The 25,307-nt window shown below is 42.9% G+C and overlaps 1 protein-coding gene across 10 annotated transcripts in view; it reads left to right on the top strand.

The window, feature by feature from the left end:
• The window catches only part of FHIT (fragile histidine triad diadenosine triphosphatase), a 1,457,066-nt gene that overhangs the window by 643,479 nt on the left and 788,280 nt on the right, over window positions 1-25,307 (top strand). Inside the window, exon 2 of one of the 10 annotated variants that reach the window (XM_035725000.1) lies at window positions 2,892-2,961. The exons of the other annotated variants lie outside the window; for them this stretch is intronic. The gene's annotated coding sequence lies outside the window, so the exon portion shown is untranslated. The remainder of the gene's footprint in view (window positions 1-2,891; window positions 2,962-25,307) is intronic. 10 annotated transcript variants of the gene reach the window in all.

Raw genomic sequence — 25,307 nt, 5'->3', positions numbered from 1 at the left:
AAACAGAAAGGCAGGAGAAGAGGAGAGGCTTGGAAGTCTTAAAAGCTCCCAGATTCCTTGCCCTTTCTCACCCTCCCAGCTCTTGGGATCATTTTTAATTGGGAAGTTGAACACAAGAGTGAGAAGTATGCAAAACTTAAGTGAAGACACAATGAATTTATCACCAAGGGGAGAATCTTCAGTTCTCTCTCTAGTGGGAGAAAGGTCAGAATCCAGGTGATGAGAGTTGTTTGACCCCTCCCCGCCTCCAGCCTTTAACTGAGGGCAGCTGCCCCTTCCTTCCTGTTCCGGAAAGCTTGGAGAGAGAGCTGTGTGTTGTGTCTTCTCCCGATTCCTGGAGCTGCTCTAGATCCTGCAGGTCAGACCTTGGCTCAGGGAGAGTGGGTACAGATTTCTAGGGAACCAAAGTCCACAGTGGAGGGTGTTGGGAGGGACACAAGTCTTTCAGTCAGATTTTCGAAACACTCTGGCTTTTCCTTCCTAGTCTCTTGTGGATGCTTAGTTCGGATCTGAGATGGGCAGAAAAAAAAGCAGATGGACCAGGCTTTTGGCTGGGACAATTTGTGGGCAAATATCTGCTTTTCTATGGAAACCCAAATCCAGAAGGAGTTAGACACTTCTGTAGAGGAAGGTAAGTGTCTGGGGGAAATGGTCATAATTCTGGTCAGCACGTTGTGGGGTAGCCTCAGGAGCGGAGTCTATCCAGGCCCCGCCACCTGTAAGCTCTATGCAATTGAGGGAGTGACTAAATCTCCCGAAGTCCACATCTTTTGGCATAAAAGCAGGCAGTTCTGGGGAAGAGCTTGTACTTTGGCCTTGGATGGACCTGTGCGCAGGTCCTGGGCCAGTCTCTTAGTAGCTCTGGGACTTGGGCAATTTATTTCACTTCTTTGAGTTTTATCAGCCAAATAATAGGAACAATAGGAGATACCTAGCAGGGATGCCAAGAGGATGAGATAAAATGCTACATGTCGAGCAAGATGAAGTAACTCCCCTAGTTGCTGCCCAACTGGTCCTGGATCTCTGCTCCCACTACCTCTTTCCTTTTTACGTTGTTTTTCTTTTCCTTTTTATGTTTTTTTTTTTTTTTTTTTTTTCCCTTCCCTTCTCCATGAGGTTATTGAAAGGACTTTTGACTAAGGTCAAAAGAAATGGTGTGATGTGTCTGGCTCGCTCTCCCATTTACGGGCTTTGTCCTTTCTTTCAATAGACCATGTATTTTCTGTATGCTCTAGGATTCTGGATGGTAGGAGCTGTGCAAGTGGCAGAAGGAGAGACCACAGGGCACAGCTAACAGAATACTGGATGTTACCAGTGGATACAGAAAGGGAGGGCGAGGGAGATCTTTCAGAAAACGTTGACTGGAGTTTTAAGCCATTATGTTATCAACAAACTGCTTTTTGTGTGTGTGTGTGTGTGTGTGTGTGTATTTGTAAACATGCCTAGAAGCTAGGATGTGATGGATGTATTTGATAAATAGAATAAATATTAAATACAGCATGAATCTAGCCCACCAATGTTCAGCTTGGAGTAATTAAAGGAATTCTGTAGGTACAGAGAAGAATACCAGTTACCCCTTTGTACTGCTTTGCAATCGGAGATTTTGTATCTAATTTCTGCCCAATTACTAAATTGACTATTGATGGATTATCTTGTGGTGTTGGTTTCGTGTGACAGTAATTAGGAATCCATGGACTTTTAACCCAGAAAATGACCTGCAAGGTCTTTGTAATCCAGAATTTTCTAACATGAGTTCAGTAAAACACTAGTCCCTTGATGACATCTGCCCCCAAAGCATTCTGTGGTTGGGGAAATGCTGCAGATCAGCGTCCCCTCGCAGAACTAGTATTAACAAATAACCTTCTGCCAAGCCCTGAAAGGAAGAAACCTGTGTAGCTGGATTATCCAAACCTTTCCCAAATCTATTTGAACATGAAACATTTTCTTCAAGTAATGCCTGTTAAATCTTCCAGAACAAACTTGGGGAAGCACTATCTTGATCCAAGACTTCATTTTAGAAATGGAAAGCAAAGTCCAAAGAGATGATTTGCCAAGTTTCTGGTGAATTTCTTGGATTCGATTCCCATGCCACAAATCAAACGTTATTATCTTGCACTTGGAGGAAGATGCTAATGAAAAGGAATCTTTCCTCTGATGGACTTTACCTAATGGCTTTTGTTAACTATCTGCTTTTGGGTTTTCAAAGAACACTCTTTCCGGAGAGGGTACTTAGTAGTATTGCTGATTGTGTAACCATGTAAGTGCTGTTATAATGACAATTTTATTTCTTTTGAATCCATAAGCTTTTTCTGTTCCCTCCAAAGCCTGCCTGCCTTTTATTCCCATCCCCATGACTCTACACTTGCAGAAATGCCGCTTTTATTCTTCATGACTCTTACCCTCTTAACCCATCTGGGGACCTGCTTTTTGCTCCTGGAGTATATGCAAATTCCTGTGTGCTATAAAATTTTTGGAAATTCTTCTCAGAAGCCTGAACATTTCTGCATAATCTGTAAAAGAAAACTAATTGATATTAATTAATCTTTCCCCTCGATGACAGTTTTTTTCCCCTCCATCTCAGTGTTGGTAATACATAATTCATTGTTCCTAATAACAGCTTGTGGTTGTGCTATTTATTCACTGGAGTTCTTAAGTACCCAAAGCAATGTTCCTCAGGACATGCTTTAGAGCGAAATTGCAGGGCTGGCTTGCCAGTCTCCTGTGAGCTACAATGGCCACTATATATTTTGAGAACTTTGTAACAAGTGCACACTCTTCATTCCTGGACTAGCAATGTTTGTTAAAAATTCACTTGCTTCAATCCAAGGAAGTTTGTGTACTCCATGTCAAAACACATGCTATGCTCCAGAGATTTTTTTTTTTTTTAATAGGTATTGTTGCTGCCCGTAAGGTGCTCGCCCCTTGGTGAGGGACACTCCTAAGTGAACCCAGCTTGGGGTGGTAAGTGCTGTATTATGTGGTGTTCAGAATGCTAAGGCACAACAAGGGGTAAATCCAGTGGATAAAGGTTTCATGGAGCGGTGGCATTTTAATGATGTCCTGAAGCCTAAGCCGCAGCTTCTTAGAAGCCCAGGAAGCTTGGCGATTACTTTAAAGTGTGATAGATTAAGTTGTAAACTCCCGTTCTTTGTGGGTTCTGTCCCACCTCCAAAATTGTCATTCCCAAGTTAGATTCTCTCTGGGAATCTGCTGTACGTGGGAATGCATTTCTGTCAAATGTATTGCACGTGCAAATTCACCATTGCAGTCCAGACACTTCAAGCTTCAGTGTGACTATTTGAATGGTCCTTCCTGTTCTCCCTTCCTCACTGTGATTATTTCACCCCCTGTTGAGTGCTTATTATAGGTCAGCCTCTGTGCTGAGAAGCTCCTGTTTCTCCATCTGTGTCTGTTTTCCATGTAATCCTGACAGTGACTCAATGAACCACGTCTTCCCCAAACTTGTCTGCACTTTGGAATCGTTGGTGGTGGGGGGGGGGCATCACAAATGGTTGATGCTTGTATCTCAGCCCCAGAGACTTGGATTTCATTGATCTGGGGCATAGCCTGGGCTTTGGGATTAAAAAAAAAAAAGTCCCCAAGTGGGAATGAAATGGCCTCGAATTGATTGCGGTGATGGTTGTACAACTCTGAATAGATTAAAAACCATTGAATTGTACATTTTAAATGGGTAACTTTTATGGTATGTATATTGTATTAGAATACAACTCTTATGTTAAAAAAATCCTAGGTGAATAATTTGGTAAGCACTGCTGTATAGTAAATGGGGAAACTGAGATCAAGGAACTTTCCCAGACTCGCAGAGCTAGCTAGGGTGGAATAAGAACCCAGGCGGTTTGAGACTAGAGTTTATGTTCTTAACCACTAAACCATCCTACTGTCCTCAAACCTGAGGATGACTCTACTGATCTGTGATTCAACAGGCGTGTGGCTGGAGAAGTACCGGTGATTTGTTTCTGTCCATCCACATGCCTTCAACGTGTCATGTTATGTAACCAGTGGATCTAATTTGCAAAATAATTGGTGTTAGAACATGATAAAAGACTTAGCCTCCTTGAAAGGGGAACCCTCCTACACTGTTGGTGGGAATGCAAGCTGGTGCAACCCCTCTGGAAAACAGTATGCAGGTTCCTCAAACAGTTGAAATTAGAGCTACGATTCGATCCAGCAATTGCACTACTGGGTATTTACCACAAAGATACAAATGTAGGGACCCAAAGGGGTACGTGCACCCCAATGTTTATAGCAGCAATGTCCACAATAGCCAAACTGTGGAAAGAGCCAAGATGTCCATCGACAGATGAATGGATAAAGGTGTGGTGTATATATACACAATGGAATATTATGCAGCCATCAAAAGGAATGAGATCTTGCCATTTGCAACGACGTGGATGGAACTGGAGGGTGTTATGCTGAGTGAAATAAGTCAATCAGAGAAAGACATGTATCCCATGACCTCACTGATATGAGGAATTCTTAATCTCAGGAAACAAACTGAGGGTTGCTGGAGTGGTGGGGGGTGGGAGGGATGGGGTGGCTGGGTGATAGACATTGGGGAGGGTATGTGCTACGGTGAGCGCTGTGAATTGTGTAAGACTGTTGAATCACAGATCTGTACTTCTGAAACAAATAACGCAACATATTTTAAGAAAAAAAAAGATAGGAGAGGAAGAATGAAGGGGAGTAAGTCAGAGGGGGAGACGAACCATGAGAGACAATGGACTCTGAAAAACAAACAGGGTTCTAGAGGGGAGGAGGGCAGGGGGATGGTGATGGGTATTAAAGAGGGCACATTCTGCATGGAGCACTGGGTGTTATGAACAAACAATGAATCATGGAACACTACACCAAAACAAATGATGTAATATATGGTGATTAACATAACAATAAAAAATTAAAAGACTTAGCCTCCTTTGGGAATAAAAAAATTCTCCATCCCTTTATCACAGTGCTGAAATGAGCTGAGCCAGCCTTCTTTGGTGGCCAGGAGGCATCCTCAGAAGCACATCTAAAGAGGGACACGCTGGTATCAAAGTTACATTCAAAACCAACTGTTCCACATCCTAGAACCTGGAAATAGAATTCTATTTAAAAGATACTGCCTGGAATGTTACCTTGCTCTTTGTCAACCCTCTCCTGAATTTGGGTATGAAATGCACATAAAAATAGTGCAACTAAAATAGAAATGTTGGGGTTTTGGCCGAAGAGAGGGAGTAAGAGGCAAGGCTGATTAGGAAGCCTGTTTTTAACAGTACCAGCAGAACACTTAAGGGAGACTACTTTTGAAAGCAAAGAACAAATCTGTATCATAATGAATTGTCATAAATGTGTTAATCTGGATGGAATAGTGAAGGTCTATGTCCCCAGTGCAGTGCGGTGACTTTTTGGAGAGGAATGCTTTGTCTCTTGTATGTAAAGTTGATCATTGCTGACCTCTTAATGGCTGGTTCCACTTTCCCTGTGTGTGTGTTCCTTTTGAATAAAGATTGAGTTAAAAAAGAGGAGCACAGCTTAGAGCTGAAAGGGAACTCATTAAAATGGCCTTTCTAGAGGATAAAATGTTGAGTTCCAGGAGTGAGCTTAGTTCATTTTGCTGTAGTCGTTAGGTGCCAACTGTCTCCTAAAGTGCTGAGAAGTTTAGTACTGTGCAATCTATTTCTTAGTGCCAAACATCAACTGTAAGAGTAAGTTAATTTAAATATTCAGGATTTTTCTTTTTAAACTTGGCTTTGTCTGTACTTGCCTGAAGTGTTTTCCTGAATTAGTGTTTGTTTTGTTTTTAAATGACAACTAATTTCCATGAAATCCGTTGCTCTGATATTTTTCAAGAAAGGACGGAGGGCCTGTTAGAATCCAGTAATGAGAAATAGAGTAGGAACTGGCAGTTCAGGCCTTAAATACCAATTGAGAAGTTTGTTCTGTTCCTGGATTCTCTTACTTTGTCCCTGGGATCAGCCTAGCTGCTGATTGTTAGTGATCATCAGAATGAGTCACCATGTGGCCTATGGGAGGTGGGGCCCCAGATGGCCAGGGTGGTGGGTCCACCCGCATGCCTCACCGTGGTGCTTCGGGCAACTGTGATCACTCCCCCCACCCCGCAAGCCCCAGTATGACTACTCACTGTACTATGGCTGTTAGTTCAAGCCCCAACCTTTTGTCCCTTGGCTTGAGACGCTTAACTGTATTGGCTACTTCTATTCTTTTTTTTTTTTTTTAATTTTTTTATTGTTAATCACCATCATTAGTTTTTGATGTAGTGTTCCATGATTCATTGTGCATAACACCCAGTGCTCCACGCAGAATGTGCCCTCTTTAATACCCATCACCAGGCTAACCCATCCCCCTACCCTCCTCCCCTCTAGAACCCTCAGTTTGTTTTTCAGAGTCCATCGTCTCTCCTGGTTCATCTCCCCTGGTTCGTCTCCCCCTGACTTACTCCCCTTCATTCTTCCCCTCCTGCTATCTTCTTTTTCTTTTTTCTTAACATATGTTGCATTATTTGTTTCAGAAGTACAGATCTGTGATTCAACAGTCTTGCACAATTCACAGCGCTCACCATAGCACATACCCTCCCCAATGTCTATCACCCAGCCACCCCATCCCTCCCACCCCCCACCACTCCAGCAACCCTCAGTTTGTTTCCTGAGATTAAGAATTCCTCATATCAGTGAGGTCATGTGATACATGTCTTTCTCTGACTTATTTCACTCAGCATAACACCCTCCAGTTCCATCCACGTCGTTGCAAATGGTAAGATCTCATTCCTTTTGATGGCTGCATAATATTCCATTGTGTATATATACCACTTCTTCTTTATCCATTCATCTGTCGTTGGACATCTTGGCTCTTTCCACAGTTTGGCTATTGTGGACATTGCTGCTATAAAGATTGGGGTGCATGGACCCCTTCGGATCCCTACATTTGTATCTCTGGGGTAAATACCCAGTAGTGCAATTGCCGGGTTGTATGGTAGCTCTATTTTCAACTGTTTGAGGAACCTCCATACGGTTTTCCAGAGTGGCTGCACCAGCTTGCTTTCCCACCAACAGTGTAGGAGGGTTCCCCTTTCTCCGCATCCCCACCAACATCTGTCGTTTCCTGACTTGTTAATTTTAGCCATTCTGACGGGTGTGAGGTGGTATCTCATTGAGGTTTTGATTTGGATTTCCCTGATGCCGAGCGATGTTGAGCACTTTTTCATGTGTCTGTTGGCCATTTGGATGTCTTCTTTGGAAAAATGTCTGTTCATGTCTTCTGCCCATTTTTTGATTGGGTTATTCTGTGGGTGTTGAGTTTGATAAGTGATAGATTTTGGATACTAGCCCTTTATCTGATATGTCATTTGCAAATATTTTCTCCCATTCTGTCGGTTGTCTTTTGGTTTTGTGGACTGTTTCTTTGGCTGTGCAAAAGCTTTTTATCTTGATGAAATCCCAAGAGTTCATTTTTGCCCTGGCTTCCCTTGCCTTTGGCGATGTTTCTAGGAAGAAGTTGCTGCGGCTGAGGTCGAAGAGGTTGCTGCCTGTGTTCTCCTTTAGGAATTTGATGGACTCCTGTCTCACGTTTAGGTCTTTCAACCATTTGGAGTCTATTTTTGTGTGTAGTGTCAGGAAATGGTCCAGTTTCATTCTTCTGCATGTGGCTGTCCAATTTTCCCAACACCATTTGTTGAAGAGACTGTCTTGTTGCCATTGGATAGTCTTTCCTGCTTTGTCAAAGATAAGTTGACCATAGAGTTGAGGGTCCAATTCTGGGCTCTCTATTCTGTTCCATTGATCTATGTGTCTGTTTTTGTGCCAGTACCATACTGTCTTGATGATGACAGCTTTGTAATAGAGCTGAAAGTCCGAAATTGTGATGCCGCCAGCTTTGCTTTTCTTTCTCAATATTCCTCTGGCTACTCGGGGTCTCTTTTGGTTCCATACAAATTTTAGGACTATTTGTTCCATTTCTTTGAAAAAAGTGGATGGTATTTTGATGGGGGTTGCATTGAATGTGTAGATTGCTCTAGGTAGCATTGACATCTTCACAATGTTCTCCCAATCCGTGAGCATGGAACGTTTTTCCATTTCTTTATGTCTTCTTCAATTTCTTTCATGGTTATTTTATAGTTTTCTGAGTACAGATGCTTTGCCCCTTTGGTTAGATTTATTCCTAGGTATCTTATGGTTTTGGGTGCAATTGTAAATGGGATCGACTCCTTGATTTGTCTCTCTTCTGTCTTGTTGGTGTATAGGAATGCCACTGATTTCTGTGCATTGATTTTATATCCTGCCAGTTTACTGAATTCCTGTATGAGTTCTAGCAGTTTTGGGGTGGAGTCTTTTGGGTTTTCCACATACAATATCATCATCTGCAAAGAGTGAGAGTTTGACTTCCTCTTTGCCGATTTGGATGTCTTTGATTTCTTTTTGTTGTCTGATTGCTGTGGCTAGGACTTCTAATACTATGTTGAATAGCAGTGGTGATAGTGGACATCCCTGCCACATTCCTGACCTTAGGGGGAAAGCTCTCAGCTTTTCCCCATTGAGAATGATATTGGCTGTAGGTTTTTCATAGATGACTTTTATGATGTTGTGGTATGTACCCTCTCTCCCTATACTCTGAAGAGTTTTGATCAAGAAAGGATGCTGTACTTTGTCAAATGCTTTTTCTGCATCTATTGAGAGGATCATATGATTCTTGTTCTTTCTTTTGTTAATGGATTGTATCACGTTGATTTGTGGATGTTGAACCAACCTTGCAGCCCAGGGATAAATCCCACTTGGTCATGGTGAATAATCCTTTTAATGTACTGTTGGATCCTATTGGCTAGTATTTTGGTGAGAATTTTTGCATGCATGTTCATCAAGGCTATTGGTCTGTAATTCTCCTTTTTGATGGGGTCTTTGGTTTTGGGATCAAGGTAATGGTGGCCTCATAAAATGAGTTTGGAAGTTTTCCTTCCATTTCTATTTTTTGGAACAGTTTCAGGAGAATAGGTATTAATTCTTCTTGAAATGTTAGGTAGAATTCCCCTGGGAAGCCATCTGGCCCTCGGCTTTTGTTGGGAGATTTTTGATGACTGCTTCAATTTCCTTAGTGGCTATAGGTCTGTTCAGGTTTTCTATTTCTTCCTGGTTCAATTTTGGTGGTTGATACATCTCTAGGAATGCATCCATTTCTTCCAGGTTATCTAATTTGCTGGCATAGAGTTGCTCCTAATATGTTCTTATAATTGTTTGTATTTCTTTGGTGTTGGTTGTGATCTCTCCTCTTTCATTCATGATTTTGTTGATTTGGGTCATTTCTCTTTTCTTCTTGATAAGTCTGGCCAGGGGTATATCAATCTTGTTAATTCTTTCAAAGAACCATCTCCTAGTATTGTTGATCTGTTCTACTGCTCTTTTGGTTTCTAGTTCATTGATTTCTGCTCTGATCTTTATGATTTCTCTTCTCCTGCTGGGTTTAGGCTTTATCTGCTGTTCTTTCCCCAGCTCCTTTAGGTGTAGGGTTAGGTTGTGTATTTGAGACCTTTCTTGTTTCTTGAGAAAGGCTTGTATTGCTATATACTCTCCTCTCAGGACTGCCTTTGCTGTATCCCAAAGATTTTGAACAGTTGTGTTTTCATTTTCATTGGTTTCCATGAATTTTTTTAATTCTTCAATTTCCTGGTTGACCCATTCTTTAGTAGGATGCTTTAGCCTCCATGTATTTGAGTTCTTTCCGACTTTCCTCTTGGGATTGAGTTCTAGTTTCAAAGCATTGTGGTCTGAAAATATGCAGGGAATAATCCCAATCTTTTGGTACCAGTTGAGACCTGATTTGTGACCTAGGATGTGATCAATTCTGGAGAATGTTCCATGGGCACTAGAGAAGAATGTGTATTCCGTTGCTTTGGGATGGAATGTTCTGAATATGTCTGTGAAGTCCATTTGGTCCAGTGTGTCATTTAAAGTCTTTATTTCCTTGTTGATCTTTTGCTTAGATGATCTGTCCATTTCAGTCGGGGGTGTTAAAGTCCCCCACTATTATTGTATTGTTAATGTGTTTCTTTGCTTTTGTTATTAATTGCCTTATATAATTGGCTGCTCCCATGTTCGGGGCATAGATATTTACAATTGTTAGATCTTCTTGTTGGATAGACCCTTTAAGTAGGATATAGTGTCCTTCCTTGTCTCATTACAGTCTTTGATTTAAAATCTAATTTGTCTGATATAAGGATTGCCACCCCAGCTTTCTTTTGGTGTCCATTAGCATGGTAAATGGTTCTCCACTCCCTCACTTTCAATCTGGGGGTGTCTTTGGGTCTAAAATGAGTCTCTTGCAGACAGCATATCGATGGGTCTTATTTTTTAATCCAGTCTGATAGCCTGTGGCTTTTGATTGGGGCATTTAGCCCATTTAAATTCAGGGTAACTATTGAAAGATATGAATTTAGTGCCATTGTATTGCCTGTAAGGTGACTGTTACTGTATATTGTCTGTGTTCCTTTCTGATCTATGCTTCTTTTAGGCTCTCTCTTTGCTTAGAGGACCCCTTTCAATATTTCTTGGAGGGCTGGTTTCGTGTTTGCAAATTCCTTTAGTTTTTGTTTGTTCTGGAAGCTTTTTATCTCTCCTTCTATTTTCAATGACAGCCTAGCTGAATATAGTATTTTTGGCTGCATATTTTTCTCGTTTAGTGCTCTGAAGATATCTTGCCAGTCCTTTCTGGCCTGCCAGGTCTCTGTGGATAGGTCTGTTGCCAATCTAATATTTCTACCATTGTAGGTTACATATCTCTTCTCCTGAGCTGCTTTCAGGATTTTCTCTTTGTCTCTGAGACTCGTAAGTTTTACTATTAGATGTCAGGTTGTTGACCTATTTTTATTGATTTTTGAGAGGGGTTCTCTGTGCCTCCTTGATTTTGATGCCTGTTTCCTTCCTCACATTAGGGAAGTTCTCTATTATTTGTTCCAGTATACCTTCTGCCCCCCTCTCTCTCTCTTCTTCTGGGATCCCAATTATTCTAATGTTGTTTCGTCTTATCGTATCGCTTGTGTCTAGAATTCTGCCCTCGTGATCCTGTAGTTGTTTCTCTCTTTTTCTCAGCTTCTTTATTTTCCATCATTTGGTCTTCTATATCGTTGATTCTCTCTTCTGCCTCATTTATCCTAGCAGTTAGTGCCCCCATTTTTGATTGCACCTCATTAATAGCCGTTTTGGTTTCGACTTGGTTATATTTTAGTTCTTTTATTTCTCCAGAAAGGGTTTCTCTCATAACTTCCACTTTTTTTTCAAGCCCAGCTAGTATCTTTAAAGTCATGATTCTGAAGTCTAGGTCCGACATTGTACTAACGTCCGTATTGAGTAGGTCCCTGGCAGATGGTACTACCTCTTGTTCTTTTTGCTGAGGTGATTTTTTTCGTCTTGTCATTTTGTCCAGAGGTGAATAGATGAATGAAAGAACCAAATGCTAAAAGGTTAACAACGTCCCCAGCAAATATACTGTATACAAATCAGAAAAGACCTGAAACCAGTGGACAAGAGAGGGAAAGAAAGAAAAAAGAGAGAGAAAAAAAAATAAAAACAAAAACGGAACAATACAAAAAAAGCAGAATATGATCAAATATGATCAGGCTAGTGCATAGATCAGTGCCACACACTAGGTTTTAGGCGTATTTTGGTCTTTTAGTAAAAAGTGCCTCCTAAAATTTTAAAGGAAGAAAGACATATATGTAAAAAATAAGGTTTGATACAATGAAGGGATGGAAGATGACTGTAAAGATGAAAATTATAAAAGATTTTATAAAAGGAATTGAGAAGTTTGAAAAAAAGATTTAAAAAAAGAAAAAAGGGAGATAATGTGATCAGGCAGGAGACTAGAACCAAGCCATACACTAGTGATTTAGGGTATATTTTGATCTGTTAGAAGAAACTGTATCTCAAAATTTTATAGAGAACAACTTATATATATATGCCAAAAAGGGTAACTACTATGAAGGGATAAAAAATATGACTCTAAAAAAAATGTTTTTTTTAAAAAAGGGATTGATAAGATATTGGTTGAAAAAGGGAAAAAGAAAAATTTAAAAAAATTTTTATAATTTTGATGAACTAATGAATCATGGTAAAAAAAAGCCATGAATTCTATGTGCAGTGTTCCCCTAGCGCTGGAGTTCTCCCGTTCTCCTGGATCGGTAAACTTGGTCTTGGCTTGCTGGCTGTTCGTGCTAATCTTCTGGGGGAGGGGCCTTTTGCCGCGGTTTCCAAATGTCTTTGCTGGAGGCTGAATTGCCCCACCCTTGTCAGTCTGGGCTAAGCAAGCTGCTTGGGTTTGCTCTCAGGAGCTTTTGTTCCCTGCAAGCTCTCGGTACAGCTTTGGAGGACCAGGGTGAAAATGGTGGCCTCCCAATCTCCACCCAGAGGAGCTGAGAACTCGGGGCCCCGCTCCTCAGTGCGCCCCCAGAGAAAAGCAGTCAATCACTCCCATCTCCCCGGTCTCCGGCTGCACTCCGTCCTCACCCGGCCTGTGACCCAGCGTTTCTATCTCTGGCACCCGACCCCGTGTGGCATCTCCAAACCCAGCAGATCCCTGCGGTGCGCTCCCGTGCCTCTCCTCCCGGGGGAGGAAGGGGAGTCTCCCCAGCTCTGCCGCTTGTTGGGTCGCTGCTGGAGGAGCAGAGGCCCGACTGGGCCGCGGATCACAGTTTATGGCAACCCCGAGCTGCGAGCCCACGCCTCGGCTCCGTCTCTGCAGCTGGCTTCCCCGCTCCGATACCTGGGAGCTCTTCCGCACTCAGGCACCCCCGGTCTTTCTGTGACCCCGAGGGTCCTGAGACCCCACTGTCCCGCGAGGGTTCCACCCCCCACTTAGCCACTGGAGCAACGTCCCTCAGCGGAGCCGGCTTCTAAAAGTTCCGATTTTGTGCTCCGTGGCTCTAGCACTTGCCAGAAGCGGCCGACGGAGGCCCCCTCCCCCGCCATCTATCCTCCCGAATATCGCCTCGGATTCACTTCTCCGCACGTCCTACCTTCTAGTAAGTGGTCGCTTCTCTGTTCAGAGAGTTGTTGCTACTCTTCTCTTCGTTCTCCTTTTGAGTTCGTAGGTGTTCAGAATGGTTTGATCCCCATTCAGCTGAATTCCTGAGACCAGACGAAATCTAGGTCTCCTACTCCTCCGCCATCTTGCTCCGCCCCCCCCCCCCCCCCCCGACCTTGGCTACTTCTATTCTTGCCTGGCTCTAGTCCCTTCTCTACACAGCATCCAGAGTAAGCTCCTTTAAAATTGAAATTAGATCATACTACTCTCTTGCATGAAAATCTCCATAGGCCACCCATTTCAATAAGAATAAAACTGAGATGGCTTAGCCTGGCAACGTATGTTGTGGGTCAACCTTATCTCTCTGAATCCTAGATCACGTCCCCTACATCACCAGGCCCCAGCCACGTTGCTTTTATTCATAATTCACTTTGGCCCACATGGCAGCCTTTGGGCTTGTTCTTTAACTAGAAGGTCTTGTGGGCCCCCAAGAAATTGCAGCCCTCTTCCCTGCTCTAGTTACCAAATTTGTCCAATAAAATGAAATAAAGGAATGGCGGATATAGACCACACTTGGTGGACGTGTCTTTGGATCTTAGCTTAGGAATTCTCAGTCTTAGTACACATACGAATTACATAGGACCAAGGTTAAATGCAGATTCTGATCAAGTAGGAGTGGACTGGAGCTAAGAATGTGCCTTCCTCACAAGCTCCCAGGTGATGGTACTGCTCCTCCCTGGGAGGGGCTGGTCGGTATTGAACCCAGTTAGGCCAACCAAGGTATTCTTGTAAAACCTTTCGTGCCAGGCTCCTTTTAAAATCTGAGGGTGGGGCGCCTGCGTGGCTCAGTTGGTTAAGCAACTGCCTTCGGCTCAGGTCGTGGTCCTGGAGCCCCGGGACCGAGTCCCGCATCAGGCTCCCTGCTCAGTGGGGAGTCTGCTTCTCCCTCTGACCCTCTTCCCTCTCGTGCTCTCTATCTCTCATTCTCTGTCTCTCAAATAAATAAATAAAATCTTAAAAAAAAATCGGAGGGTGGGGAAAATCAGGCCTTGGCTGGCTGGTTTCTTTTACCCACCCCACTGTCAAGTGAGACTTTTCTTCCCAGAGGGACCCCACCTGATCCTCTGATCTAAACAATGATCCCACTGCCCATCCCTCTCAGCTCCATTATCCCATTTTATTACTTTTTTAGCTTCCCTAACTATCTAAAAATCATATTTTACTGCTTCATTGTTCTCTCCTGATCAGAGAAGGAAGCTTGTTTATTCTGTTTACAAGTGTATCCCCATAACCGTAAAAGGCACTGCTTGCTGTATATAGTTACTGAGTAAAATAAGAATTACTCTAGGACAGGTTGGTCAGAAGTTCCATGATGATGGGACCATTTCTTTCTTGTAAAGGCGCAGCATAGGACATGGCACATGGTAGACATTGAATAAGTGACGGAGACCTCAGGTGAAAAATAGGGAAAGCATGTTACAGAGTAATAATTAGTGGATCAGGGTAACTGGCAGGTGTTACCTTTTTTTTTTTTTTAAGATTTTATTGAGCACTTTTTCATGTGTCTGTTGGCCATTTGGATGTCTTCTTTGGAAAAATGTCTGTTCATGTCTTGTGCCCATTTCTTGATTGGATTATTTGTTCCTTGGGTGTTGAGTTTGATAAGTTCTTTATAGATTTTGGATACTAGCCCTTTATCTGATATGTTATTTGCAAATATTTTCTCCCATTCTGTCGGTTGTCTTTTGGTTTTGTGGACTGTTTCTTTTGCTGTGCAAAAGCTTTTTATCTTGATGAAATCGCAAGAGTTCATTTTTGCCCTGGCTTCCCTTGCCTTTGGCGATGTTTCTAGGAAGAAGTTGCTGTGGCTGAGGTCGAAGAGGTTGCTGCCTGTGTTCTCCTTTAGGATTTTGATGGACTCCTCTCTTACATTTAGGTATTCACAATGGAATATTATGAGACCATCAGAAGGAATGAGATCTTGCCATTTGCAATGACGTGGATGGAACTGGAGGGTATTTTGCTGAGTGAAATAAGTCAGAGAAAGACATGTATCATATGACCTCACTGATATGAGGAATTCTTAATCTCAGGAAATAAACTGAGGGTTGCTGGAGTGGTGGGGGGGTGGGAGGGATGGGGTGGCTGGGTGACAGACATTGGGGAGGGTATGTGCTATGGTGAGTGCTGTGAATTGTGCAAGACTGTTGAATCACAGGTTTGTACCTCTGAAACAAATAATGCAATATATGTTAAAAAAAATAGCAGGAGGGGAAGAATGAAGGGGAGTAAATTGGAGGGGGAGACGAACCATGAGAGACGATGGACTCTGAAAAACAAACTGAGGGTTCTAGAGGGGAGGGGGGTGGGGGATGGGTTAGCCTGGTGATGGGTATTAAAGAGGGCACATTCTGCGTGGAGCACTGGGTGTTATGCACAAACAATGAATCATGGAACACTGCAACAAAAACTAATGATGTATGGTGATTAACATAATAAAAAAACTTAAAATTGAGAGCGTGCAAGTGAGAGAGCACAAGCAGGAGCACTGAGAGAGGGAGAAGCAGATTCCAGGACCCTGGGATCATGACCTGAGCCAAAGACAGAGGCTGAACTGACTGAGCCACCCATGTGCCCCTGGCAGTTGTTACTTTACCTATAGATAGGATCATCTCCATACTTTCCCAGCCTTTTCCTTTTTTAAAAATAAACTAATTTTCAGACTCTTAGGGCAATAAAAAGTGGGGAGTGTTTGGTATCAAGAATGGTCCTGAGTAGTTGACGACAGGTCTTTTCTGGAGAGGGGTAGAGTCTATTCTATTATCAAGAGGCTGCCAAAGTCTGTATCATTTGATAGGAAGGCATCGTCCACCTACCCCTCTGAGCATAGGTACCAACCTTGGTGAGAGGAAATGAACCCTTTCTCCTATCTCCAACTCTCGTTTTTATTTGATACCAGAGCCACAAAGTTCAGTCCCTGGGTTGCCTTTTCAAGGCACAGTGGATAGTGGCCTGAACTTCTCCCCCCCCCATCTGTGTGAGAATTGAGTTACTCACCTGTCCTCGGCCCAAATGGCTACTGCAGATCTACTCATTTCAACATCCTTGATAGAGGTGTTTTTTCCCCCCCATTTCATCATCATCTGAAGTTAGGAAAAATGGCTCAGACAGTCTTTGGCTCTATTCTGTCAGCTTGTGAGGATTCCATGTTTGTAACTCGGCTATCACTGGTTTAAACAGAAGAGAGACAGAAAGAATGAACTAAAATTTGCTGTGTGTGTGTCTTGTGGTCCAGGTGCTTTGGAAGAACAGCTGTATTCCAATCTTGGCCTTGGATATTGGCTTTGTTCTTTGCTTCCCAAATGGGATTGGTTTTTACATTGGTCTTGCCTGGGCATCTATCTGATTGGTAATTTGATGTCCAATTCCTACACATATGTCAGTGTTGTAGGGCATTCTACTGTATTGGTTTGGTTTAAAATAGTAATAGGCTCTTTCAGAATACATTAAACAACTGTTAGCCCCTAGAGATAGAGATATTGAAGAGTGTATTAAATGAATCCATTATTCAAATGATGTTTATTGGGTATCGACCATTTGTCAGGCACTATGCTATAGCTGCTATGTATATGGGAATGTTTAATGAAAATCTTAGGAAGGAAATTTTCTTTCTAGTCTCTGGCTCTTTCCTTCCATCCCTCTCTTACACACACACACACACACACACACACACACACACATTTTTTTAAGATCTTATCTATTCATTTTAGAGAAAGAGGAGAGAGCACAAGCAGGGGGAGCGGGAGAGGGAGAAACAGGCTCTCCATTGAGCAGGGAGCCCGATGTGGGCCTTTATCCCAGGACCCCGAGATCATGACCTTAGCCGAAGGCAGACGCTCCACTGACTGAACCGCCCATGCACTGCCCCTCCCCCAAACACTTTCTATTAGGAAAAGTAGCACTGCCCTCCCTGGTGACAGCTGGCATGTATGTACTGGGCTGTGGCCTACATGCTATTGGGGGGGGGGTACTTTTGTCATTTAAAGGTAGAAAAGGTGTTAAACTCTGCCACCTTTTGCTTGGACTTGCCCATAGCTCCGAATGGTGCATTCATTAGCCTCTGTAGAAGACCTTCCCAGTTACCATTTCCAACCTTGGACTGAGGGAGGAAGTCCCATCCGACCAGCACTGTGTACCTAGGGCCCTGGGGTGAGGTGGTGGCAGAACCCATTTGGCTTCTCTCCTGAACCTGTTAAGGTTTGCCCATAGGATTCAGAGACTGATGGGAAATGCCCAGTCCTCCGTAAAACTGTTCTCCCCCCTCCCCCACATGGTTTCTCAGTCGGCTCAGGGAGGGGGTTGATAGATAACCCTGTTCTCAGATTGCATTCTCTGCCCTCAAGGAGATCATGATCTAGTACGTGAGATGGGGAAGTGAATGCACAGCCACAGCGGGGGTTTGAGGGGTGTTCTACTTGGAGTGTATCACCAATACCATAACTAGGACAGAGTGGTAGGCCAGGCCCTTCCACGTGTGCTACTCTAATTGGCAAAGACCCCCTTCAACAGATTACGTCATCCATAGCCATGGTAGTGAAAGGAAATGGCCCCAAATGGAAGCTATAATTGTCTGTGTACTGCCTAGTGTGTGCACTTACAGATTGTGCAGTTTGCCCCTCACAGTATCCCATGGTGCATTTCAATTTTGGTATTAACTGTGATCTGGAATCTTGCAGGGGGGGGCCTCATCTTGAAACCTCTTCACTTCTCCAAACATAGGGCTCTAGCCTGTCTTCAGCAACCTAGTGTGCCCAGAAAAGCAGAGAGAAGACCCCCGTGCCATGATGCGCACAGGTGGTTTCCATGGCCACCAACACAGGACGACTCTAACGTCTTCACAGTAGGCTTAAACAGTTGAAGGAGAATTCGAAAAAACAAGCAGATTTGTTTAACAGTGTTTGTAGGAAAGCTTAGTAAAGAAACAGCAGAAGTGCCCATAGGCGGACTGTGCTTTCTCTCATCTTCTGGAGCTGGGAGGTGAAACAGCCACCCAGAGGTAGGTATGTTCTCCAGCCTCTCAGCTGGTTGGTGGAGGAAGTGAGATTGATACTAACAAGCACTTAGCAAGAGACTCTTGTGGGGCAGTTTTTGAAGATCCGAATATTATACTGTGCATTGTCTTCTAAAGCCCAAAAAAGTGCACCAGCAATTTGAGTGGAAACATCAACAAAGAAATAACAGGATAGGACCTTATTAAATGAGAAACTGCCCCAAAAATGCATTTGACAGAATGGAAGGCAAGAGGAGAAATCCCAGCCACAGCCATCTGAGAAAATGTCATCTGAGAAGTTAGTGGTAACAGAGTGCTCCGTGGTAAATGTGCACTTCACTCCTTCTCAGTGACAGTGACACATTTTTTGTAATCCTTGCTAAATGCACACTCCAAATGGGTTAATGTTTTCTTGCTTTGTGCTGAATTTCATGGAAATAAGTGCCCCTTCGGGAAATTTTAATTGTCTCTCTTTTTTTCTCATTAATTTGCTATACAGTTGAAAATTAATACTACTGTGGATTTACAGAATTTGCTAATTAGTAAGAAGCTTGGCATTTACTAATGTAAAACTATGAATAAACCTACTAATTTAAAAATTATGTCACCGTCAGAATGTTCCCATGGAAGCTGGAAGCCCAGAGAAAAATGTGGTCTTTAGATATTTATTAACAAGGTGATTAGAGGATTACCATAGGACATGTTATTTCAGTGCTAGAAGTTTATCATGCTCCTAATTCAAAGAGTTGAGATTCTGGGAGTTACACGTATTACCGTATCCTTCGCCTGAAATGGATAGAACTATCTCAGTGCCACCATGAAAGCTTTCTCTGGGTCACCAGTCTAAAGAAACAAAACAAAAAATAGGTTACACGTGTCATGCAGCAACTCATTGATTGGTAATGACGATCTCGAAAGTTCTGTGAAGAAAATCGTGTCCGAGGATGTCGTAGTTGACTAGTGGTGTCTGTCATTGATCCTGGAGGAGGAAGGAAGGCACAGTTCCAGGCATGGGCCCTTCCCGATAGAAACAAAACCAGGCAGTGAGCTGACCAAGCACCTTTTATGCTTTTCATGGAGGATAAGAGTTCTTGGGAATCTGTGGTTAGTGGGGACAGCGTTCTTCCTAGATACAGGGACAGGAGGAATAAATATTGGCGCTCTAGAACTCGAAGGAGCATGCCGAATGCAACTCTGAATCATGAAAAGGCGTCAAGCATCCATCTGTCTCAGGGAAGCAGGGCGGAGAGATCTGAGCAGGCGGGGTGGTTCAGAGGGTCTAGGGTACACACTTCTGCCTTGTCAGCAGCGATTCTGTGTGGGGTTTCTGCATCCAAACAAAATCATTTGAAACGGGGATAAAAAATTTTTCAAGAGAAAATAAACCCATTTGCTGCCTTTTTTTTTTTTTTTTGAAAAACAATGACCCTTTCTCACTTAGGTCATTAAATGAAGGTTCAAATGTATAAGTTTTTTTTTTAAGATTTTATTTATCTGACAGAGACAGCGAGAGAGGAAACACAAGCAGGGGGAGTGGAGGATGGAGAAGCAGGCTTCCTGGCGAGCAGGGAGCCCGATGCGGGGCTCGATCCCAGGACCCCGGGATCATGACCTGAGCCGAAGGCAGATGCCTAACGACTGAGCCACCCAGGAGCCCCTATAGGTTTCTAATAGCTGGCATCTGGAATGTTATTTTAAAAGCAAGAGGCTTTAAGATGATGAAACTAAAGGTGCCACTCTGGGAGAACACTCATCATGATTTTCCTAGGACTCCAAATCCGTTCAACAATACAGATGCACTTAATTAGTGATTGCTTGTCAGCCTTTTAATTATTGTGTTTTGCAGCCGACTTGGCAATGAAAGTTGCCATAAATTGCCCTTAGCAACAGCACACACTCGAGGTAGAGTTGCCTCAGACTCTGCATGCTGTCAGGTCCCAGGTGAAGTGAGTGAGCACTTGAGACAGCTACGTGGAGAGGCAAAGGGCTTGATGATAAGGCCCTTGGCCTGTCTGTCAGGCCTTTAGATCCCAGGCATGGCCACCCTGTGGGCTCTGAGTAATCCCTTTCCACCTGTGGAAAACCAGATTGACCCTGTAGGCAGCCACACGGGTGCACTTGAAAATTAATTCCTTTCCTGACTTGTCTCTTTCTGTGTTCTTGCTGTCCCCTGCTCTTCTCACCCGCCTGGATGCAGACATCTGCCATGATCATTTACATTGAAAGTTTGGCAAGTGACACGATGTGGGCAGAAGATCTTTCTTAGTGTTGCTGGAGCTAGAGAGGAGTCCAGTGCCCTGGGTAGAGATCTGAGCACCACCTTTTATGTGCCGAGTAGACTTGGTCTAGTGACTTACACTCTCAGTGCTTTCTCTATAAAATCCCAAGGATGAAAAGCTGTCGCCAGGGTATCGAGAGGATTAAGTGAGATCCTTGCATAAAGTGTTTAGCATTAGGCCTAGTTTACAGCAAGAGCTGCAGGGCTCTCCACGTTGTTAGTATGACTCACAAATGCCCATGTTAAATAAGTTACTGCATAGGTTTTCCATATCTACATGATGGATATTAGTGAGAGGTGTTCTTGCTGGCATCATAAATACTGACCCCCAAGTACTTTCAGAAATGTCTTAGCTTTTGAAAGCTGTGAAAACATTCTTACCTCTGTGCACAGTCCTTCCTAGATAGTGTTCATCATGGTGTTCACTGGGGAAAGGAGGAAGCAGCTACTCAGGATACAGGTTTGACACCTGGGTGAGGCCACGGCTCCTAACCTCTCATTCTGGTCTCCATCCCCTTTGCGGGGGGGGGGGGTCTCCATTCCCCAAAAGCCATCCCACACTCTAATCTTGCCCTGCTTTTTTTCTGAGCATTACTTGGCAACTTTTACTGAGAGGAGCTTTGGGCTCTTAGCTAACAGGTACTTGATCAAGTCATTTGACTTCTATGGGTTTTGTTTTCTCAATATCTACTGTACAGGCTGTTGGGGTTCAAATGAGCTAATGTAGGTCAAGTACCTAACATAGGCTCTGGCACACAGGGGTATTCAGTCAATTCTCATTTGCTGTCGTTGGTGCAAGGTTCTAGCTGCTGTAAATGGATATTAAGTCCAGAAAGAGATGAATTTTAGGTCAGTCCTCTCTTCCCTTATTAACTACAAAGACATCCTTGTCATAGTTTAAGGGGGGACCAGCTCCTTCTTCATCCTTTATCTTTCTGTCTCCTATGGATCAGGACCCGTCTTTCTTAGGTACTCAGAAAACTGTATAGATGCCACTTAATATTTACCCAGCACCTTTTGTGTTTGAGGCAACATGCTGGACACTGTGGGAGACCTCAAGGAAGGTTTGTATACAGACAGATCACCTAGATGATAAGAGCCGCCTCCTCTTGAGGTCAGGAAGAGATCAAAAGGAACAGTAAGAAAATGACCAATTAGTCTTCTCTTTGAGCACTCTCAGCTCCAGTAAGTCCTTAAACAAGTGAAGAGAGGAGAACAAGGAAGAATGAAACTGTACAATGTTATTATAAGGGAGGTAATAGCCAGTATGTAAATGAGTACGACCACACAGGGAGGCTGTGTGAGTCAGACAACCAAAGTGAATGCATAATAGGCACCCTGCAAACTCCAGCTCTCCCGAAGAAGCTTGCCTGTGGACAGAAACGTCCCACCTGGCCTGAACAATGGAGCCCCATGATGGGATTCAGGTGTGGGTCTCGGAGTGCCTGCTCGTTAGTGTTCGATGATGCTCCCCAGTAGGCAGCCGGAGCCTCATTACTGTTCATAAGAGTAAGCTAATAGAGTTCTGGATTTCCAAATGGTGACAAATGGAATGAAGAGGTAATGAGATGGGTAGGAATGGAGATCCCCTGATGAGTGCCCATCATGGTGAGAGGATGAGAAAACACCATTGTCACTCTAAGAGATACTGAGAACTACCTATTTGGCTCTGGCACAGGGAAGTGAGGAGGCATTTTTCAGGCGATGAAATTGAAACTACCCTGGTTGGAGCCTTCTGTAATGCTGTACTGCACAGGCCAACGTGGAGGTTGGGGGGGAGAGGAGGGTTGGACCGGGACGGACTTCAAATCCATGTTTTAGTTCCTATTTTATGATGGCAAAACATACAGAAGTGGGGACTGGGCGGGAGTTCTGTTTCAAGACCCCATGAGTGAGAACCTGTCATGGTTGCTGCTGCCTCAGTAAGGGCACCATGTAAGGTGCCCTTGACCATGGGCGATCTAAAAGTTATAGGTTGGCTTCTTGTGACTTCACTTGACCCACGTCTGAGGACCTCTGGGAGAAGCCAGTGGATGAGTAGTCTGGAATGGCCTTGGGTTCAAGGCCTTGAATTTAGATCTTAATGTCAGGTGAAGTTTCCATATGCTATTGAACAAGATTGAGGGAAGAACTTCAGACATTTCTGAACTCGCAGCCTTCCCAGATCCTACCACCTGGTGGACTGTCATATCATAGATCTTTTCAGTCACGTAATTATCTGAATAGCACAACTAGGAATTGCTGAATATGGTAGAACACTTGGAAGTACATCCGTCCGTGGCTATGCACATAGCTATCCGTCCATCTTTGTAGCTATAATTGACACTGTAATTAGCCTTAACATTCCATTTTAGCAAAAGCCAGGAGTGGCATGGCTTCACCACAAAAATCCACACATTTTGTATTAAAAAGTGGTGGAATCCTTTTTCTTGTGTGTCGCAATAATCATTGTCTTGTTCATTTGCTTTGGGAGCCTCAGTCTGTTCAGTGTTAGTGTTTAAAACTTAACACGATTTGGGCAATTTTGTTAGTATTTAAAAAAATTTTTTTTAACATGCTAGAAACCTTAAAGTGAAAGAGCTTTGGGTGTCTCCTAACTTCTGAGAGGCCTGTGCACTGACGAAAGGATGTTGACATGGTTTCTTCTGGAAGATCACAGATGTACTCTACAGACTTTTGGCATGGGTTCAGAGTTGGTGTCCCCGCACTACTATCCAGCCTGTGGAGTTGAACTCTTATGAATCTTTCATGATTCATATGAAGAGTATAGTATAAATGGAAATGCAGTAGTAAATTTGATTACTCCAGAAGGATATATGACATTAAGGTGATTTTTTTTTTTCTCTTTTTAAAGATTTTATTTATTTGAGAGAGGGCATGAGAGCACACACGAGCGGGGGGAGGGGCAGAGGCAGAGGGAGAAGCAGCCTCCCCCCTTGTGGGGCTTGATCCCAGGACCCTGGGATCCTGACCTGGGCTGAAGGGTGGCTCAGTCAGTTAAGCATCTGCCAAGTGCCCCAGATTTTTTTTTTTCCCCAACAGGAGCATCTCTTAAGTATTAAAAAAAAAAAAAATTGTTTTTTGACTATAGTTGATGCCCAGTGTTACATTTGTTTCAGGTTTACAACATAATGATTCTATAGTTTGTGTTATGCTGTGCTCACCACAAGTGTAACTACCATCTGTCATAAAAGAATATTGTTTTAATATCCTAAACCTGTAAGTTCCCCTCTGCTATTGCAGTCGATATAAAGATACAGTTTGGGCTATTTTTACTGCTAGGATGACTCTCAGCCTCCGTCAGACCAAGCAGTCATGCCATACTTTGTCCTTCAGTTTAGAAATCTGCTTCCTTTTATCTAAGCTGTTGTCTTTCCCTCTTGAGCTGGTTATCTACAAACACAGGCTGTTGATTTTCTAAATGACTCTAGGCCTCAATACTGGTGTTACAGACCTTCACCACCTGTGTTTGGTTTGGCAGGAAACATTTTTTAAGTGACATAAATAATTTTGAATTTTATACATTTTTGCACATATGGTACTGTGTTTAATACTCAAGGTCAGGTTGAAGTATAAAACACAAGTCATCTATTCATTCTATTTGTCTTTCTTTACTCGATGAAAAGAACTGTAGGAGCAAATACTTTTTACAGCTGGTCTCTTTAAAGAACGGGTCTCCAGTGGGTCAGTGGGGAGAAGGGGGTTGGTAATTCATATTACCCGAGGATACTTGAAGATAACTCCTTGAAGAGCTTCTCTAGTGCATGGTAATGGTAGAAAATAAAAGTATACGGAAAAGACAAAATTATTCAAACCCCTTATGTCACAGGAAAATCATTTTGAATTTCCAGATTTCTCCTATATACATGTACAACACAAATTAAAGTTTTGTTTACTCATTGTACTCTGAAAATGACTATATTATAAATATAAGGTTATATATAATTTATATAAGTATAAGGTTATATAATGTAATTATATAAGGTTCTATATAATCATAAATACAGGGTTATATAATTACATAAATACAAGGTTACATATATATCATAAATATAAGATTATATCTTATTTGTGTTTTATTCTCTCCCTGGATGAATCAGCTACAGAGCAGATGTCATTATTAAGTGGGCGGGGGGGGGGGGGGGTCCTGGCGAGAATATAACTGGTCCAGAGAGTTCCGGGGCCGGTAGTACAGGGTGTAAGTGTAAATTCGTGTCAGGATGTTGGCAATGAACAGGCAGGAGTAGAGGGTTCTTGGGCCTCCCTACACATTAGGATTACCATGAGAACTCTTCAAAGCAACCCAAAGGATGCCCAGGTGTAACCCAGGCCAATTAAAATATATGGGAGTGAGCTGTTGGTGAGGATGTTGAGAAACTGGAATCTTTATTCATTGATGGTGGTAATGTAAAATGGTGGAGTCGCTAAGGATAACCGTTTGGCAGTTCCCTGAATGTTCTGTACAGAGTTTCCATATGACCCAGCAGTTCCACTCCTAGGTATACACCCAAAGAGAACTGAAAGCCTAGGCTAACACAAAAGCTTGCACCTGAATCTTCATAGCAGCACTATTCATATTAACCCCAAAGTAGAAATACCTCAAATGTCCATCAATTTATAAATGATTTAAAAATGCAGTCTAGGCATACAATGGGATGGGATTCAGCATTTAAAGGCAATGGAGTGCTGACACCCTATTACAACATTGATGAACATTGAAACATGATGCCAAGTGAAAGAAGCCAGACACAAAAGGCTACATGTATAATTCCATTTCTATGATATGTCCAGAATGGGCAGATATATTGAGACAAAGTAGATGAATGGTTGCCACGGGCTGTGTAGAGGGGAAAGGGGAAGCCATTGCTAAAGGATGTGGTGTTTCTTTTTGGAGTGAAGAAAATATTTTGGTGATAATTACACAACTCTGATGCTACTAAAAACCACTGACTTGTA

Source organism: Zalophus californianus, chromosome 1, assembly GCF_009762305.2.
Source record: "Zalophus californianus isolate mZalCal1 chromosome 1, mZalCal1.pri.v2, whole genome shotgun sequence".
Taxonomy (NCBI): domain Eukaryota; kingdom Metazoa; phylum Chordata; class Mammalia; order Carnivora; family Otariidae; genus Zalophus; species Zalophus californianus.
This window is presented reverse-complemented; position numbering and strand designations above follow the sequence as displayed.